The following is a 19147-nucleotide window of genomic DNA, read 5'->3' on the forward strand; positions in this document are numbered from 1 at the left end:
AAGAATGCATTAATGCCCCTGATCATTGCTCTAATTTCCTTTCAATTTGAGCTCCAAATCTAAGTTGAGTACTGTGGGATTGCTGCATTGTTGGAGGTCCTGATATTCAGATGGGATGTTGAACTGAGATTTCATCTTCCTTTTTAGGGGAATGTTAAAGACCCCATAATACTATTTGAAAAGAGAAGAAAGCTTCTGCTAGGGTCCTGGCCAACAATCCTCCAAGTGGTTATTCACGTAACATCGTTTGTAGGGTTTTGCTGGTGAAAATGTTTGCCTACAAAAACATTTACTACACAAGACAGGTATTATCTGTGATGCACTTTGAAACATATTGATAAGATTAGATACAATAAAAATGCTAGTTCTTTCTTACCTTACATCTTGATCTTAGACAGGGTATCCAAAGAATAGCGGAGTTCATAAGCAAACAACTTTGACCAGTAACCACATAATGAATTTATATGGCACATTATGCAGAAAAGCAGAACAAAGCCATCTTGTAAAACCACTTGCAAAAGTTACAGACCATTGAGTTATAAGCTGTCAAGACAAGTTAAGGGGCAATATGGAAACTGAAGTTACAGTACTTATAAAAGATTTATGAAACCTTAGCACATGATGCAAAGTTGGATCCTTGAACAACCAGTTTGAGCTGGATTTTCATGTAGGCCCACAAAAAAGGAATCAGTTTACCTCCATCTGATAAACCTTCTCCACAACATCTTTGTTATACATTCACCTGAACTGAGCCTGTTGTCAGTATGCACAAGCAGAAGGGATGTAGTTCTGAGATAAGCAGAGCTCATGCAATGCCGCTTTTAAACTGCAGCTCCAGAGACTCTAAATTCAACTGGAGGCACCGCCACATTCCATCTGTCCATCACTTGGACGTTTCCTCTGGAATAATAACAAAAACAAATTGCATTTATATAGCACCTTTCACATCAGAGGGTATCCGCAAGGCACTGGAGAGTTAAGGGTTTACACTGGAGTTCCAGAGAATGGTGGCAGCAAAGCTGAAGGTCCGTCTGCTGATGGTGGGGTGGGCAGGGCGGGGGACATGGAGCAGGCCAGTACCTGCAGAATAGAGGAAGCAGGAAGATTGTTATGGTGTTAAGAGGTCGCAGAGGTAGGGAGGAGCAAGGCGGTAATAATAGAGGACTCTTTAGGCAACTGATCTGTATATGTCACATCCATAAACAGAGAAAATAAAATGATATCCTGTCTAAGTTTAAATCCATCAGAGCAGATGATGGATAAGTAGACAACAACAATTTACATTTATATAGTGCCTTTCACACAGGTTAATGTGTCAGAGGGCTGCACAGCATCCATAAGCTTGGACTGCAAGCAAGGGAGAAGGCGGAGGAGGAGGTAATGTCCATTGGTAAGCAGTTCAATTGAACGTATCTGAAAACTACTAGATACTTTGCACGAGCTCTAATCTGGTCAGCCAAAGTTTACCCACATACACATTCACTATTCAATACTGTGTATCCGTGAAGCACTTTGAGACTTCCTCCCGACGTAAAAGGCACTTTATCAAATGTAAGAATTATTATTGTAAGTCTACATGCAGATTCATAGGTCAACAACAACAACAACTTGGATTTATATAGCGCCCTCCACGCCGGAGGGCTCAGAGTGCTTCACAGTAATGGATCCCGGGTCAGCAAACATTCAAAAAAAGGGAGGGTTATTGTTGTTATTGTTTACAGCATGTATGCGGGAAAGAGAATTTTTGATCTACAAGTATAGCTATATTATAAAATTATGTAGATATGAGGTCCAAAGTTTCACCTTATCTTAGCCTGTAAGACAATTTTGTCTTAAAAACAGCATAGATTTATGGAACACACTGATAGTCACTCAATTTGGTCACTTAATCCAAGACTGTCTGTGGGATACTGCTGCACGCAATTGGCTGCCGTGTTTTTCCCACAAAGTACACAGTCACTCCATTTTGCAGGATATTCTATGAAGTGCTGTGAGACGTCTCAATGACATAAGGCGCGATATCAAATGCAAGAATTATTATTATTATAAGTCACTCTTAATTTGGAAGCTAATTTTGGTTTTAAAGATGACAGAAAGCCAGCTTCCAAATTAAGGCTGAATTTAAGAATTTTCCACAATTCTGCGTGATCTTAAATTTGAAGATAACATGGTCTTTGAGGTCTAACGCTGGGTGGAATCTCAGGTCTTGGTTTAGCATCTCATCCCATGAATGAAATTTGGTAGGTGGGCCGTGTGCTGAGCAGTGACTGTAGGAGAGTGCTATAAACCTGTTCAGCCATTATTAATCACTCGAACCAGAGTTTTAAAGAATTTTAAGTGAAACACGTGGCCAGACTATCAAATTACACCTTAGCAACCGGTGCATTTTTTGCCCTTTTAAATTAAGTAAAGTGCTAATCTTAAGTGTATAGAGACAGATTTTGTTTGGAGTGGTAAATACCTGAAGCCTGCAGACTGTGTTTGTTTGTCTGTGTCATGTACAATGGTATACTATCACTAGCAGTTTAAGATGGACCATTGTCAATAAACTGTAGCCCGTGATTCATCAGGTAAGTGACATGAGGTCTCTTAGGCAACAGGTAGAAAGAATCGTACCTTGAGCTGTTTATTTACCTTTGGACTCCAGCAATAAAAGTCCTCCCATTGTCCCTTAATTAAAATTTTCACTCTCTGAGAAACATCTTTTCATCACAGGGTGCCTGCTGGGTTTCAGTTTACCACTGTTGAAAATGTTAGACAAGTTGCACTTTACTGGGCTAAAGTCAGGAGACTGTATTGGAGGAAACTCTAAATCATTTCACTGCCCTGTCCAAGTCCCCCTCATTCAGCGCCACCCATCTTCCAAAAAATGCTGTTTTCATAAGATGCAAGTCTACCCGTGCTACATAAAAAAAACATCATTTATCAGCAAATGTTTAAAGTGAGTACAATGGGGCTTTGAAAAAACAGTCTGGGTGACATTAGCTTTTGCATTTGCAAACTTATTTTTACTGCCGGCAATCAAAACGTAAGGTGCAAGAAAAACAGGGCCTGCAGATCAGCACTGATCCTGGAGAAAAAAAGATCTGATCGAAAAGAATGTTCAGTTGAGATGGTCCTCAAACCTATTTAAGATTGCCGCTGAATTTCTGCCCTCAATAAATATATTGCAAATATTATACTACTGAAAAGATTGCTCTTAAAAGAGCCAGCACAGACCCATTAGACCAAATAAACGCCTTCTGTGCTGTGAATTTCCATAGTTCTGATTTTATTTCATTCTGAGAAAGATATTTATTTATTTGAAGAAGTATGCACAGAATTATACTGCGGCACCGACTTTTCTTTTTTGTGTGTCAGTCTGGCTCATTTGGTAGCATTCTTGCCTCTGAGTCAAAAGGTTGTGGGTTCAAGTCCCACGTTGAAGCTTGAACTTACATAGTGTAAGACGACACTCAAATGAATTGATGGGGGGGTACTGCATTGTCAGAGGTGTCAGCCTTCAGATGAGACATTAAAACCAAGGTGGATGTTTTGGTGGATGTTAAATGGGAGAGAATTTCTCCCAGCATCCTGGTCAACGATCCCTCAAGTAAAATTGATCACTCACTCCATGGCATTTCATGGGGTACAATAGGGCTGCTGTGTTTGCCTACAAATACACAGTCAGTCCACTTCAGATGAAATCTTGTGAAATGCTTTCAGACATCCTCCTGAAGTAAAAGACACTGAACCAAATGTAATGATTATTATTATTACTAGCTTGGTTTGCATGCCTTGGAAATCATTATGAGATTATTGAACCTCCCCATGATACCCTATTGCTGCTCTATTTTGTTTAAGCAGTGAATAAAATAGGGTTAAGGGTAAAAACATTCTTACAGAAGAACCATTTAAAATTCAACCTGAGTTTGCCAGGGTTTCATAATCAAATAATAATGCTGTAATTACAATAATAATAATAATCCTTGCATCTTATATACCGCCTTTTGGGAGGTGTCCTCCATTTGGGAAGACACCTCAAAGCACTCAAAGGATTTACTGTAAAGGAGAGTGACGGTGTATTTTTTAGGTGAACATTGCAACCAATTTGCACACAGCAATGTCCTACAATCAACCATGAAGTGAATGAACAATTTTATCAAGGGGGTTGTAGATACTGCTGGTATAACCAAGAATATCCCATTAGAAAGTACAATTATTATTACTATTGAGCACATCTTCCAATACTAATAGGAGATTCTTTTTGTGACTATGAAGGATGATCATCTGATATATTTCTTGAATTTGATATAGAGCATCAAAATGTCTCAAAAGTGCTTCACAGGTAATAATATTATTATTATTCATAGGTAATCATTGTCAAATGCAATGTGTTTTTCCAGGTAAGCAGTCAATTTGTGCAGAGCAAGTTTCTATAAATAGTCTTGAAGTAAATGATCAATTTTATCTGGAGCTTGAATTCACAACATTCAGGCTCAGAGACGAGAGTGTTACCAACTGATCAAGCTGAAGTTACAAGTAAAGATTCTTAAAAAGGTTCCTGATGTCAATCCTTCCAAAAATGGAACAAGAAATGACTCTGTGATATCTTAATGATGGGTTCCTAAACATCCCAATACATGACCCTTTACTGAGCTCTGCAGCATTGTTGATTTACTTATATATGACATAGATCTCGCTTGCCACTCTTTCACCTCACAGCTGTTTCTGGGGATCTTCCTTGCATTAATGGTTGCCATGTTCAGCCACAAAAACAGTCACTATACCTGATAGCAATTATCTGTGTAGGGATTTGACATCCAGAAATATAAAGCGCTATAAAAATACAAGTTCTTTCATTTTTACTTACATAATGCAAAGCTCTCACTGCACTCAGTGGCCTCACAACTTACTTTTATCTGAAAGGAATCAGGCATTTGAAAGCAAGCTGGCCCTGACCTGACCTAGAATGGGCCTGGACTGGTAGACTACGCGTAGTGTTTCAAAGGCATAAAGATGAGAAAGACATAGCTCAGGAATTTGGGGAGGGGAGGGAAGGGGTCAATAGACTTACCCTGGTTTAATCCAACCTAGCCTCCATACTCAAGCAATTTTGCTCATCCTACTGAATGCTCAACAGAACTCATGACTAATATACTGTGCATCCTCTGTGAAGCAAGAGAAGTTCTCTTTTAGGCTGCTTGGCTTGTCACCGTGAAGTAGTAAAATACTGCCATCTATTGGGGCCTGAAGCATGTGATGTGACAGCTGATAGTGTGCATTATGAGCACAAACAGCAAAGCAGCTCTTTTCAGTGGCTCCAGACCATCGTATTTGCAATTCTTCCAGCTAATGACTACATTCAGTCAACGTGAGCCTAACAGAAGCATACAAAGATCACAAAGTCATTAATGATGCTGTCTGTCACTGATCGACCTACTCCAGTTCACAATGAAGGCTAGAATGCTTGGCCCATCAACCACTCTTTGCACTGGGTTTGGTTAGATTAAAAAAAGCCTCAGCAATCAGCTTGTACTTGGTTGAGTGCATGAATTTTAACCTGACAATATTTCAAGGAGATCCTGTTCGAAGTGCATCAAATGCACAGAGAGAGCGAGCATGTCTTATGCTGTTGTCATTCACATCTTCCACACTTCAGTGCATAAAGCATGCTTTCTACAAAAGGCACACCCGCCGTCTGTTCTTGCTGTCCTCCTTGAGCCTTGAGTTAATGATCTTTTCATTCCTGATGAAGACAGTGAAATATAATTAGGCTGCGCTCCATTTGCAGCAAAGCAACCCCATCAGCAGGGTATGTCAGCAACTAATTCCACACACTGAATCACAGCATAGTATAGCTGGTAATATGAGAAATGGCAGTGGAACACAATAAAAATATTTCTCAGCGTGTTTTGGTGATTTCCACAAAGAGTTCAACCCATATTTCAGCACATTGATATGTTCACTTTTTAGATCTTAACTGTTTATAATAATAATCCTTACATTTACTTAATTATAATATGAATAATTGTGCTCAAAGTGCTTCGAGGTAATTATTGTAAAGTGTAGCTCAAAGTCCTGATGTTGGGGCTTGAACCCACAACCTTCTGACCCAGAGGTAATAGTGTTACCAACTGAGCACCTGGAAACTTAAAATGTAAAGGTTTAATATTTGTCAATGTACAATAGTCGATTCCTACTCTCCCGACTACAACAACTCGCATTTATATAGCGCCCATTACACAGGGTAGCTTCCCAGAGTGCTTGACATTGGCGGAGCACGATACCAAGCTGGGGGGAGGGGGGAGGTGAGGTAATTATCAATTCAGATACTGTATTGTAACATATACTTATAATAGCCTTACCTATGTTCTTATTCCTAAAATATAAATGTGAACAGTGAGATGGTTGCAGCTAAACTAATAGGTTCACCATAACCAAACTCAGTCCTGCCCTCACAGAAAGTCTAGTGCTCACTTCATAGCACAAGCAGGAATCCTGGCTGACCCTGGCTCCCTTGCCTGTGTTGAACAATAATGCCTCCAACATTGTTCCAACCAGGACAAGAGATTGAATCTTGGAGCCTTCTAGTAGTAAAGCATCACACTGCGTGGCACGTTTATCCACTGAACATTGAACATGGTGCATTTATCCACTGAACATCCACCATACAATTATTTTAAATGCATTTCAAAATCACTAATTTCATGATATAACAATGGACCATCGATTAACATGATGTGAGATCATACCAATGATTAACTAGGAACTGCGTCGTCTCCAGCCTCAGCTGTGGAAAGCATTCCATACGAGGAGGATGAGCACGTCGCGTGAGTTAAATTACCATAGGCTCCTCTTTAGACCATCTAACTCTCCAGTTACCCAACTGCATTATCAGAGACCTGGGCAGCAGGCTGACTGCCAGCCCATCCTGTTGACGAGGATAAATGCAAATAAAAAAAAGTGTCAAAAAGATAGTCTTCAGATACAAAACCCAAAATCTTGATGTTGCAAAGCTGAAGTGACGTGCTTCGACTGAGTAAGTCTTTGAAGACAAGGATCTCCCTTCGTATAGCAAGATATATACTTTGACAAACAGGAGTGGTGCTGGAAAACAGCCAAATTGTTGTTCATGTGAAGTCCAGTACCTTTGTCAGAAATGCCTTTTGTGCTCATGTGATAAATCGATTTGTGCATATTTTACATCCTGGTTTTCGACATAAGGTTTCAGTAGCTGGATGTCAGAGACGACCACCCTAGACAACTGCACAGGAATAAAACTACTGGGTCATCAATCATTTAATGAGTCCTTTCCATACTAATAGAATCCTTTTCATGGGGCATGTGTGTGCTTTACTATCAATGAGGAACTGTAAAGGAAGTGTCTTAGAAACATTCTTACACAGACAAAGAATGCTTTATGGATCAGTTCCGTCAAAATGTTTACCACAAGAAGCAAACAAGTTTCAACAGTATTTCAGATCCCTCCATTGATCATGACTACATAAGATTGAACTCTATAAGGAGATATTGTCCCTGTGTATATCAGAGACTGGATTGCACCATAATTATGTGTCTACTGTATAATTGTGGGGAGAAATTTCACCTGGGTCTAGATTTATTCTACTCTAGTAATATTTTAGAACACACAAAATTTGGCAAATTGCTCAATTCAGTCTTGAGTTTAAAGCTGCCTTTCTGTATACCTTCAAAAAAGTTAGAGAAAACTGTTTTAAAAATTAAGGCTGTGTTTAAAAAATTGCTGAATTCTACAGGCTTTAAAATGCTAAATAAATGGAGTAAATCTAGACCAAGGTGGAATTCCTCTCTTGAAATGTCTGACTCAATGTGTTCTATCAAAGTGACCTTTGGAGGGAAAAAGTCACATATTAGATCATTGGAAATAATAATAATCTTTGCATATAATGCCTTATCATGTCTTCGAGATGTCTCAAAGCGCTTCACAGAATATACTGTAAAGTGAATTGACTGTATATTTTGTGGGTGAAACGCGGCAGCCAATTGCGCACAGCAATGCTCCACGAACAATTGTAGATTGAAGTGACCAATTTTTTTTTAAGGAATTATCACCGCCAGAAAAGCGATCCTCCAATCGACTAATAACCAAGTTCCTACTTACTACTAGGTAAACAGAGGTGTGTGGAGCAAGGAAATTTGCTCAACATTTCGCCCTGCCTGGCAATCGAACCCACATCCTCTTGCTTGCGAGGCGAGTGGGTTAGTCTCTGTCATATGCGTAGTTGGACAAAAAGTTAATGCAACATTAGTTTGTAATTAATGAGCTACCCCTCATGAAAGGGGCTATATAAATGCAAGTTGTTGTATGCTATTTCAAAGTCAGTGGATACCTCGGCATGCATGGATCAATTTAGCAGGCATACAGATCAGTAAATTTTCAAAGCTGAGCAAAAGGATGAAATTCAATGAGGAGCAGAAAGGGTTAATACAGTAAACTTGGCTAATATTCACACTGTGCTAACTGGAATGAGCATTGAATAGCAAGGAGGTAATGACTGAGTGAGTGAAAGTAAGGCAATAATAATGATTTCCCTCCAATGGATTGAACTGGGTGGTAAAATGTTAACACTTGGCAACTCAACAACAACAAAGAGCTCAATTATTGGGAGGAGCTGGATTCAATTCATTTCACTTGACAGCAGTTCACAAAGCCTAGGAGGAAGGAATTCTATGCATTTTTTTATAATTGGTTTATGTTATGAAACAAGGATACTGCTTGAAAGAAGGGAGGTTCTACTATTGTCTTGGCCAACAATCAGCCAAATAATATTGTCGTCAATTGTAGCAGTTTGTGGGACATTGCTGTGGACAAATTTGGGTATTCGCCCAAAAAATACAGTCACATTAATTTACAGTACATCTGTAAATCATTTTGAGACATCTTGACAACGTGATAAGGCACTTATCAAATATGAGGATTATTATCATACTTATATTGAATGCAAATATTATTATTTGTTAAGAAACAACAACAACAAGATTGCATTTGTATAGCGCCTTTCATATCGGGAGGATGTTCCAAGGCGCTGAAACATCACATATTACCTTATTATTATTTTCATTAATAATGAGAATACAATTATTAGGATGAAAACAATTGTGACCTTATCCAGTGTGTAATCTTATTGAATGTGATTGGTGATTATTGGTAATGGGCAAGATCCCAGTCAAAAATCTTTAAAGCTATGATTTATGAACTGTAAACAACTGTGCATATGTCAGTCTGTATTTTTGCAGTCATTTTCCCTGTTGGTTCTCGATGTCCAGTTAACCAACAGGTAAAATGATGTTAGCCACTCTGTCCATAAGCAAAAAGCCTTCAATGGTAGGATTGAGCAATTGGAGGTTCAGATATCTTATGTCCAGAAACCAAGCCAAGTCAGTAATTGGCTTTCAGGAATAGCAAAGAATGTGAAGGTCTATTGTTGGTGCTCTCTCCACTTGAGCAGAACTCCACTTACTGTTACTACCAGAGCCAAAAAAGTATTATTAGATTCTACCCTGCAAAGCAAACATAGCAGGATCCCAGCACCAGCAGAATTCAGAACTAATACTCTTGGTTTGACCTGAGACATAATAATATTTACATTCTGTAAACGCCTTATCGCATCTTCGAGTTGTCACAAACCACCTCACAGGATTTACTGTTCAGTGCAGTGACTGTATTTTGTTGGCAAATGTGGCAGACAATTTGCACACAGCAATATCCCACAAACAGCAATATCCCACAAACAACAATATCCCACAGAGAGTGACCAATTTTATCTTGGAAATTGTTGGACAGATCACTCGTTTTGAATAGTGTCATAGGATCTTTAATGCTCACCTGATCAAGTAGACACACTCTCAATCTAATCTCTCATCTGAAAGACAGTACCTCTGATATTGCACAGCAGTGGTCCTGGAATCAAGAGTGGAGGCAGAGAGGTAGAGTTGGGTGTCATCCGCATACATGTGCAATTGACCCCATGTCTGCGGATGATGTCACCAAGAGGGAGCATATAGATGTTGAAGAGGAGGGGATCAAGGACAGAGCCCTGAGGAACGCCCCATAAGATGGTCCAGGGGCTAGAGGAGAAGCCATTTGAGGAGATGAAGTGCAGGCGGTGTGAGATGTACGATCCTGTGGCACAGATTGGAGAACTGATGACACTGACCATGAAGATCCTCCTCTACCCACCCTCCCATCCTCCCCCACCCCAATATCACGTTTGGCAGGCTGGTGATTGTCGATGGGTGAAACAACCTTAACATGTTACAAACTAAGTGCAATGTGGGTCTTGAGCTCACAGTCTACGCTGACACTTCAGTGCAGTACAGGGAAGCACTCCTTTGTTGGAGTCTTTAATTGAAATGTTAATCTGAGTTCCGCCTACCTATTCAGGTGGATGTTAAGGAGCCCAAGGTAATATGTTAAAAGCGAAGGGAGTTTCTCCTGGTATCAAGCCAACAATCCTCTAAATAAATTAATCATTCACTTTATGGCTGTTTGTGGGACCATGTTGCTTGCAAAGAAGCTGTCATATTTGCCTGCAAACAAACAATCACCACACTTGACAACAAATCCTTGTGAAGCAATTTGAGATGTTTAATGCTACAGGATTCTATCAGTTGCTGGTATAATAATAATAATGATAATAATAATAATAATGAAGATTGCACATGTGCAGAATCTTGGTGGGGAACCTATAACCAACCGTCTGCATAAGTAAAGAATGAATAGAGGGAGGAGAAACAAAATAGTCAGGCTTGGTTTCAGCCTCCACAGTCATTAGATAGTAACAAGCTTCCTGGCGCCCCAAACCATCTGCTCAGCCGTCTCTTCTGTCTTGCACTCTTTCCCAAATGATTCCCCCTTTCTCCACTTCCCCTTCACTGCACACCTTCGTCCCTTTCTCTCCCTCAGCTCTCTTCAACCTTATCTTTCTCATGACACCCATTACTTGCTCCCTCAACCTCTACCAGACAACTAGCGCCCCAGCTCTTAATCGGTCAGTTACCCATCCTTCACCCATCAACCTCTCTGTATTCTCCAGAACTATGTCCCTCCTTAAATCTGCTATCATCACCCCTCTGCTAAATATCCACCCCAAACCTCCATATTCTTTAAATTTTGCCACATCTCCAGCCTGCTCTTTCCCTCCTAACTATTACAACTTGCTCACTCAATTTTTCTATCAGTGCACTGCATCCAATATAAAAGCCCAGGCTGAATTTACCCCTTTCTATCAAATCTGGAATCTTTCCAATCTGTACAGCTGTTTAAAACGGGATCATACATGTAATATTCATTGAAAATGTACTGCTAAGGACGCGTTAACTTTAGTGGTACCAGGCCTTGTCAGCTGTGAACGACCAACTAGTGCTAAACTCTTTGGGGTGGGAGGTAAGCCAGGTCTCCTTGGAGCTGAACTGTCTCCAAGCTGACATGGCTGGCAGTGGAATGTTGGAATCGAGGCAGCACTTCTGTGATGGTCTCTAGCCTGGTTCCTGAGCCTGGTGGGTCCAAAGTATTCAAGGGCACTACAGATGGCAGCACAGCCAACCTGGCTCGTCAGCAGGCCCTGAAAGGGCAGACCAGTCACTGGGGGCAGGGAGTCATGCCATTCAGCTCCTGTTAACCCTGCAAGCCAAAGCCTTAAAGGGTAGAGTGGTCCTAACTGGACAAGCAGCGGGAAAGCTTGCTGGACGGCACTGTCAATGGCAAGCTATGCGGTTTTAGACTGATTAGACTCCAGCAGTACCCCAAACCACACTCTGGGGTCCCCAAGCATTGACTCTTGCCAACCTGTGCCTAATACTTTCCGGAATTAGGTAAACAGGATGCGTCTCTCCAGGAAGAGAATATGCATTCCATTCCAACAATCTATCCCTGAGATTTCCATGCATCCCTCCACTGTACTTTTTCTCCCACATCTGAGCCATGACCCGCACTGCCTTTCCCCACCGCCGCAACATTGCCCGATTCCGCCACTACCTCACCCCTCAGGCCACTGAAACCCTGATACATGCCTCCATTACAACCAGGCAAGACTATGCCAATGCTTTGCTTGTCGGCTATCCCAACCCTTCTCTCCACAAGCTGCAGATCATCCAGAACTCTACAGCTCCTGTCCTCTCCCACAACAGGCTCCATGACCCCATCAAACCCACCTTCGCCCGGCTCTGCTGGCTTCCTCCTTCAGAGGATCGAGTTCAAAATTCTCGTCCTCACCTTCAAGGTTCTCCATTGCCTTGCCCCCTCCTACCTCTCTCACCTGCTATCCCTTTATCAACCTATCCACTCCTTTCGCTGCAGCAGTCCCTGCGCAGAGTATGTTGCCCCCAGCCTTCAGCCTCCCTGCCCCCACGCTCTGGAATTCCATCCCACATTCCCTTCATCTCGCTCCCTCCCTTGCCTCCTTCAAGGTGCACCTCAAAACGTTTCTCTTTGACCATGCCTTCGGCCACCCTCTTACGCTCTCTGCTCTCCACCCTCCCTGATATCAACCCCACCCCCCACCGCTCGGGTCCTAATCCCTGACTGTTCAGCGCCTTGGGACATCCTTCCGACGTGAAAGGCACTTTACAAATATAATTTTGCATTGTATAGTATCCCATCTACACATGGATGGGATACTTTTAAGCATGGTGATGGGTTTCCACAGGTGCAGACACCCAGCTGTCCAAAAAAAATAAAATGAATAGTGGTACCTGGACACAGGTAACACTAAATAAGACCATTTGTCTTAAATTTCAAGATTGTGTAGAATTGTAGAAAATGTATCAATTCAGTAATAACTTGGAAGCCGGTTTTCCACAGTTTTAAAACAGAAATTAAAAATGGGGAATATTCCACAATTCTACACAATCTTAAAAATTACGATCACATCACATCAGCTAAAACTAGATGGAATTTCAGTCTTACAGTGCCTTCTCCAGTGAAATCCATGGATATATCAACATGCAAGATCTCTGCTCAGACCTTGGAGAAAGGGGTTTCGCGGGGTCTGGCATTAGAAATTAGTAGTGATGCAGTTTTCAAGAGAACGCCTTTTCCCTCCCAAAATAATCTCTAAAATTGTCTTTGTTCCATTTCCACTTCGTAAATGAATGCATTGTTAACTCAGATTGCATGGAAAAAAACTGCAATCTGACTATTAAATCAGTTTGATTGACACCCTAGACTTAGGAGCTACAGTGTTCCTTGCAAAGCAACTAAAGTGCATTTTGATGGTGTGGATTTCTCGTGGATTGATTACTGAGACAGTACTATTGGAACAAGGCACCGCTCTGGGCCTTGCCAATGCTTTACTTGTCACGGAGCAAAATAAAACATTTCTATTGAATACTCTTCCAACCACACCTGCCTTTTTCCCTCCCCTTGCCCCCCTTTTCCTCTCCTTTTTTTGCTGGAATAAAATCAAATTCACTCTGAAGTTCAAAGCTGGGTCAACGATATTGACACAAGCACCAGAAATGTTTCAAGGTAAAAGGATTCATAATCGGAGGCTTTGCCTTCCTGTGTGAGCTTCATGTTTAAAAGCATCTACTATTCAGGGCCCGGAGATTACTGGATATTACACTGCCGGAGTTCTATTCATGCCTTGCAGATTATGTTCAGACTTGTCCCCAGTCGTTATTTTGGGAAGTCTAATCTGATGCTGAATTTCAGTTTCCTGTGAGAGCGACATGCTGTGTTCTCAAGGGTTACTGTCTTCAGGGCAAGTTTAAATACATACTTAATGTTACTGTGGTTAAAGTGAGTGCACAATGCCGGTGGTCCCTCTGCAATGAGCTGACAGTGCACCCACTAGGGTTGCCACCTGGTTGCTGTTTCATTGCCTCTAGCTAAAGCACAAATTCTTAACCAGCGATGGTTTGGCTGCTTTCTTTTCAAATCCCTGCCCACTCCCAAATCTCCCCGTCACCCCAATTCCACTGGTACTGGTGCTAGACCATTCCAGTATTCTCAGCATCACAATCACAGTTCAGCCAAGGGATAATACCATAAAATGGACTTTGCCAGGCCAGCAGTTCCCCGATTTGAGTTTTCTGCTTGCTAACTTGCCTAACTCTGATAAGGCCAGCTAGAAAATGACTCCAGAGAGAAAGAATGGTTATTGATGGCACAGGGTAGAGTCGTATTGCCAAGAAGTAAGGAAGGAGGGAGGGAAACTTGTAAGGAAGTGAATCAAATGGGCCAAAGTTTGTCTGAGGGGGAATGGGTATGGGTAGTAAAGTCAAAGTGTGTCCACCTGGCTCATTTGATAGCACTCTCACTTCTGGAGTCAGAAGCTTGTGGGCTCAAGCCTCATGTCAGGAATTGGAACCCATATACAATGCAGGCTGGGGGGTCTACTGCATTTTTAGAGGTGTTATCCTTTGGATGAGACATTAAACCAAGGTTCTGACTCTCCAGGTGGTCGTTAAACATCCCTTGGTATTACTCAAAAAGAGAATGGAGTTTCTCCCGGTGTCCTGGCTAACAATCCCCCAGATAAAATTGGTCTTATGGCTGTTTATGGGATACAATAGGGATGCCAGGTTCACTCACATTAAGGATTGTTACCAAGCATGCCAAAGCTCCAGAACATAAAGTCACTGTCCTCAAATTTGAATAACTTTCAAACAGTGTGAGGCAACAATGACTAAGCCTTTATCCAGAGGGTAAATAAAGACTGGAACTGATTGTTGGGAAGGGAGTGAGGCCAAGTCGCTGGACTAATTTAAGAAACAGCATAAAGGGGGATGAAGTCCCCTCCTCGCAACTGAGATTTCCAATCTCCCTGTGTTTTTTTNAACTAAACCAGTTTTCAGCTCATACACCACAATGCTGAAACTAACCCTAATATCTTAGTACCAAAGGTACTAATTTAGTACCAGTAGTGTTATTATTCCAATATTACCCTTAGACAAATAAACTAAACACTTGCAAAATGTTACAAAAATAGCAAGCACTTTCGTCCGCCAAATCTTCCCTTTGTTTATCTATTCTTCATTTTTTCTTCTTCTCATTCTCTCTGACTATATATTTTTCCCACTGATTTCTCCTTTCTTCTAGTTCTTCTACTAAAAGGCATTTGACTCATTTTCCATCAAGTGCTTCCATCAAGTGCTTTATGGTTCCACAGGCTCCAGTGGCCCTCCCATATGTCACACAAGTGAGCATTCCTCATGTATGAGCTTTGACAGTGAGTGCTGGCAAGATGTTTGACCACAAGGGATATCACAGCCAACTCTGATTCTGTCCTTAACTGTTATCGCTCATCTCAGCTAAACCCTTTGTCCTGAGTATTAGTCTGATGAATTGTCACACCCTCAAAAATGAGTAAATGCTTCCTAAGCATGGTAGCTTAAAACTGATTACAGGATGACAAGTGAGGGAAGCTGAAAAATGTCATACTAGTGCCTATGAGATTGGGACAAAATATAGGAAGTTACTCACAGCCTAAGATGACACTTCAATAAAATAGTGCAGGAATCATGTTTGTCTTTTAGTTGAGATGTTGAATCAGCTGCCTGGATATTAAAGATTCATGACACTATTCAAGAAAGAAGGGATTTTCTGTCCTGGCCAGCAATCTTCCAGATTTATTGGTCATTTATCTGATGGCTGTTCGTGGCTGTTTGTGGGATGTTCATGGCACACAAAATAGCTGCCGGGTTTGCCTATACACAGGACTTTACCAAAACACCTGCCAATGTTACTTTGAGCGTCCACTAACAGGTGATTAAGATCCATATTGTTTTAAGCTTTACCCTCTGGGGAACCATGTAGCTTCTGTTTTATATCTCTCTATATATGAATTCAAGATCCTCATCCTCACCTACAAGGCCATTCACGGCCTTGCTCCCTCCTACCTCTCTGACCTACTATCCCCCTACTTACCTGCCCGTACCTTTCGTTCCTCTTGCTCCGGTCTGCTCCACATCCCCCGCCCCAACTGCCCTACCATCGGTGGCCGGGCCTTCAGCCTATCAGCCCCTAGGCTCTGGAACTCCATCCCCCAGTGCCTTCACCTTGCTTCCTCCCTTTCCTCCTTCAAGGCCGGTCTCAAGACCTTTCTCTTTGACCGAGCCTTCAGCTCCCCTCTCGACTCTCTACCCCCTCCCCGCTCCCTCCCTTCCCTCCCCTCACCCTAACCATTTCTCCCCTGCTTGAGTCCTGACCCAACTGTCCAGCGGCTTGGGACGTCCTCCCGACATGAAAGGAGCTCTATAAATGAAATCTTGTTGTTGTTGTTGTTTGAAGGACTAAGAGCATGAACAAACTCAAAGCTCACCCTCTAAGCCCAACAGAGTTTCAATGTGATCCACCACTGCATGGCCATTCATTTAAAAAACATATGCTTCTGTGGAAGCATTTCAGCAATCTATTTAGTTAAAATGACAATCATAAAAATAATAGCACAGAAGAAGGCCAATAGTTCCATCAAACCTATGCTGGTGTCAGCTACTCCACTGGAGCTATCTTCTCAAATCCCAATTACATGTTCTTTCTCTGTGCCTTTCAAGATTGTTTCTCTTAAGATAATCATTCTATTCTATTCCATGGAATCTTTTAGCATATTGGTTCGAGCACTTGGCTTGCAAGCGAGAGGACCTAGGTTCAATTCCCAGGCAGGGTGAAATATGAGGCACGTTTACCTGGAGGTAAGTAAATTGTCCAGCGCCTTGGGACGTCCTCCCAACGTGAAAGGAGCTCTATAAATGGAATCTTGTTGTTGTTGTTGTAAATAGGAACCTGGTTGTTATTTGATTGGCAGATCGGTTTTCCATAGGTAATAATCCTTTTAAAAAAAATAATTTGGTAACTCAATCCACGACTGTTTATGGGACACATCTGTGCGCAATTGGCTGCCATGTTTCGCCTACAAAATATACAGTCAATTCACTTTACAGAATATTCTGTGAAGTACTTTGAGACATCTCAAAGACATTATAAGGTGCTATATCAAATGCAAGTATTATATTATTGTTATTCCCCTTTTATGGTCTTATCATGCACCTCTGATAAGAAGGTGATAGATGAGGCTCACAATTTTATCTCACCTTAGCCTGTAAAACCATTTTATCTTAAAAAGTAAGATCACAAAGATTTGGGAATATTCTTAAATTCAGTTTTAATTCTTAAAAATAGTCCTGCTCTCACTCCCCTTCATTCTTTATTCCCAAGGTTTAACATGTGCCACAAAGTCAAACCTTGCAATGTTCCAGGTGTGCTGGCTGTTTTCCCAACCAGAGTATTAAACCGCTTCCAAAAGTGTTTTGGAAAAAGTCCATATTATTCATGAAACACTGAATTTTCAAAAGCTTGTGCTGCTGGTTATAAACAGCTAGGAGGTGAATCATTCTCTTTACCAGTTTTGTTCGTTTTAAGGTACAGCTCAAAAGAAAACACAGGTTAAATCTTTAACAACATTCTTTCACTGTTCTTTGTGTGGCAAACTTGCAGAGCAGCTGTTCTCCTCACAGGCTGTTCTCCTCTTTAGTTGCAATATTCTTCATCACCCTTAAAAGACCAGCTACATCTCAATCAACTTGCATCTGCCCAGACATTCGCTTCTCAAATCTGATGTGACATGCAAAACACAAACTGCAGCTTTTTAAAGATTACTTCAGCACTTACCTATGACTAATGTAATCTTTTTGCTGGCATTATTGGTTTAAAGGGATTTTCCTGAACAGAATAAGTCGAGGAAAATATTAAACAATAATCTACTTAATTCTCTCATTAGTAGATTCAAAATCAAACCCTTTATTGGCCAAACATAAGGGAATTGGAGTTTAGACTTTTATTAGCAATGACCTCCAGCACCTCGATGGAGGTTATTTGTGTTCCAATATTAATATCAGACTAGGCCTGTATTTTCTCTAGGTTTCCATGTTTCTCTCTGTATTTTTTTCCAAGTCTTTAGTCATTTCCCTATAGATCTTTAGTATAGTTACAAATACAATTTAATTAATAAAGACGCAACACAACTATTTAAATTTCCATTGAACCAAATAAAAATCAGTCATACATTTTGTGGCTCCTTGTTGGACATTGCTGTGCGTAAATTGGCTGCCGCGTTCGCCTACAAATACACAGTCACTACACATTACAGGAAATCCTGTGAAGCACTTTGCCACATCTCAATGACGTGATAAAGTGCTCACTCAAATGCGAGGATTATTATTTGTTAACTAAACGTCTGGGGATCGGCACAGTTCTTTCAGATAACCCAATGGTTTTGATTATAAATGTACTATATAATCTGAGAATCTTCCACTCCAAATCCAAGCTTTAGCAATTTGATAACATTAAGCAAATCCACATTGCACTGTCCTTATTTAAAAGGAAAAGCTGCTTGTTACACTGAGAAGTCTCACAACTACTCACCTTCTTTGGGAGGATAGTGGATGTGATGACTGCTTGTGTGAAATGAGCGCATCCAAGATTTCCATACGATAGAAACGACCCTGTGTTTTTGGAAGCTGAATAAACCAACTCACCTGTCCAAATAGTATGAGACAACATGAAACAAGGCAAACATGATGCTGGGCCAAATGGGCTATATTACCAAATCAGCTGAGCTCAGATGTTCCAGCCAAGCAATGCTCTGAGAAAGAAATGCAACAGATACACAAGGAGCCAGGTCAATCCGTTAATCTGAGATTGATTGAATTCTGACATCCTTTCTAATTATAGCACTAGCGGACAAAGGTCTGCTTATAAGAATTGTAATGTACATGTTAAAATCATGCAAGTTCCCAAAGCCTTTAAAATCAAATACCTGACAATTTTTGAATCAAATGCAGACCAAAACTTCTGTTCCTCTTGAATTAACACTCAGTCGAAACAGAGAAATGTTAGTTCCTAATTGTCATGGTGCTTGTCCAACACACACGTGCTTTCACTAACAAGAGCACTCCAATAATCTGATAAAGGTTTAAAAGCACTTCTGCCTGTTTGCAGCGGTCCAAACCGCAGGATTTGTATGCGCATGGTTTCCTAAACCATGCATTTGTCATGCTACTGCATGTTGTAAATCAATGATATGTGCTGATGTGCAATGGTAACTGGTATCTTACAAAACCAAATGGTCCAGTGTGTTTTTTTGGAAAAAAGGAATGACGCAGTGAAAGATAAATCCACCAATGT

Source organism: Callorhinchus milii, unplaced genomic scaffold, assembly GCF_018977255.1.
Source record: "Callorhinchus milii isolate IMCB2004 unplaced genomic scaffold, IMCB_Cmil_1.0 Scaffold3, whole genome shotgun sequence".
NCBI lineage: Eukaryota > Metazoa > Chordata > Chondrichthyes > Chimaeriformes > Callorhinchidae > Callorhinchus > Callorhinchus milii.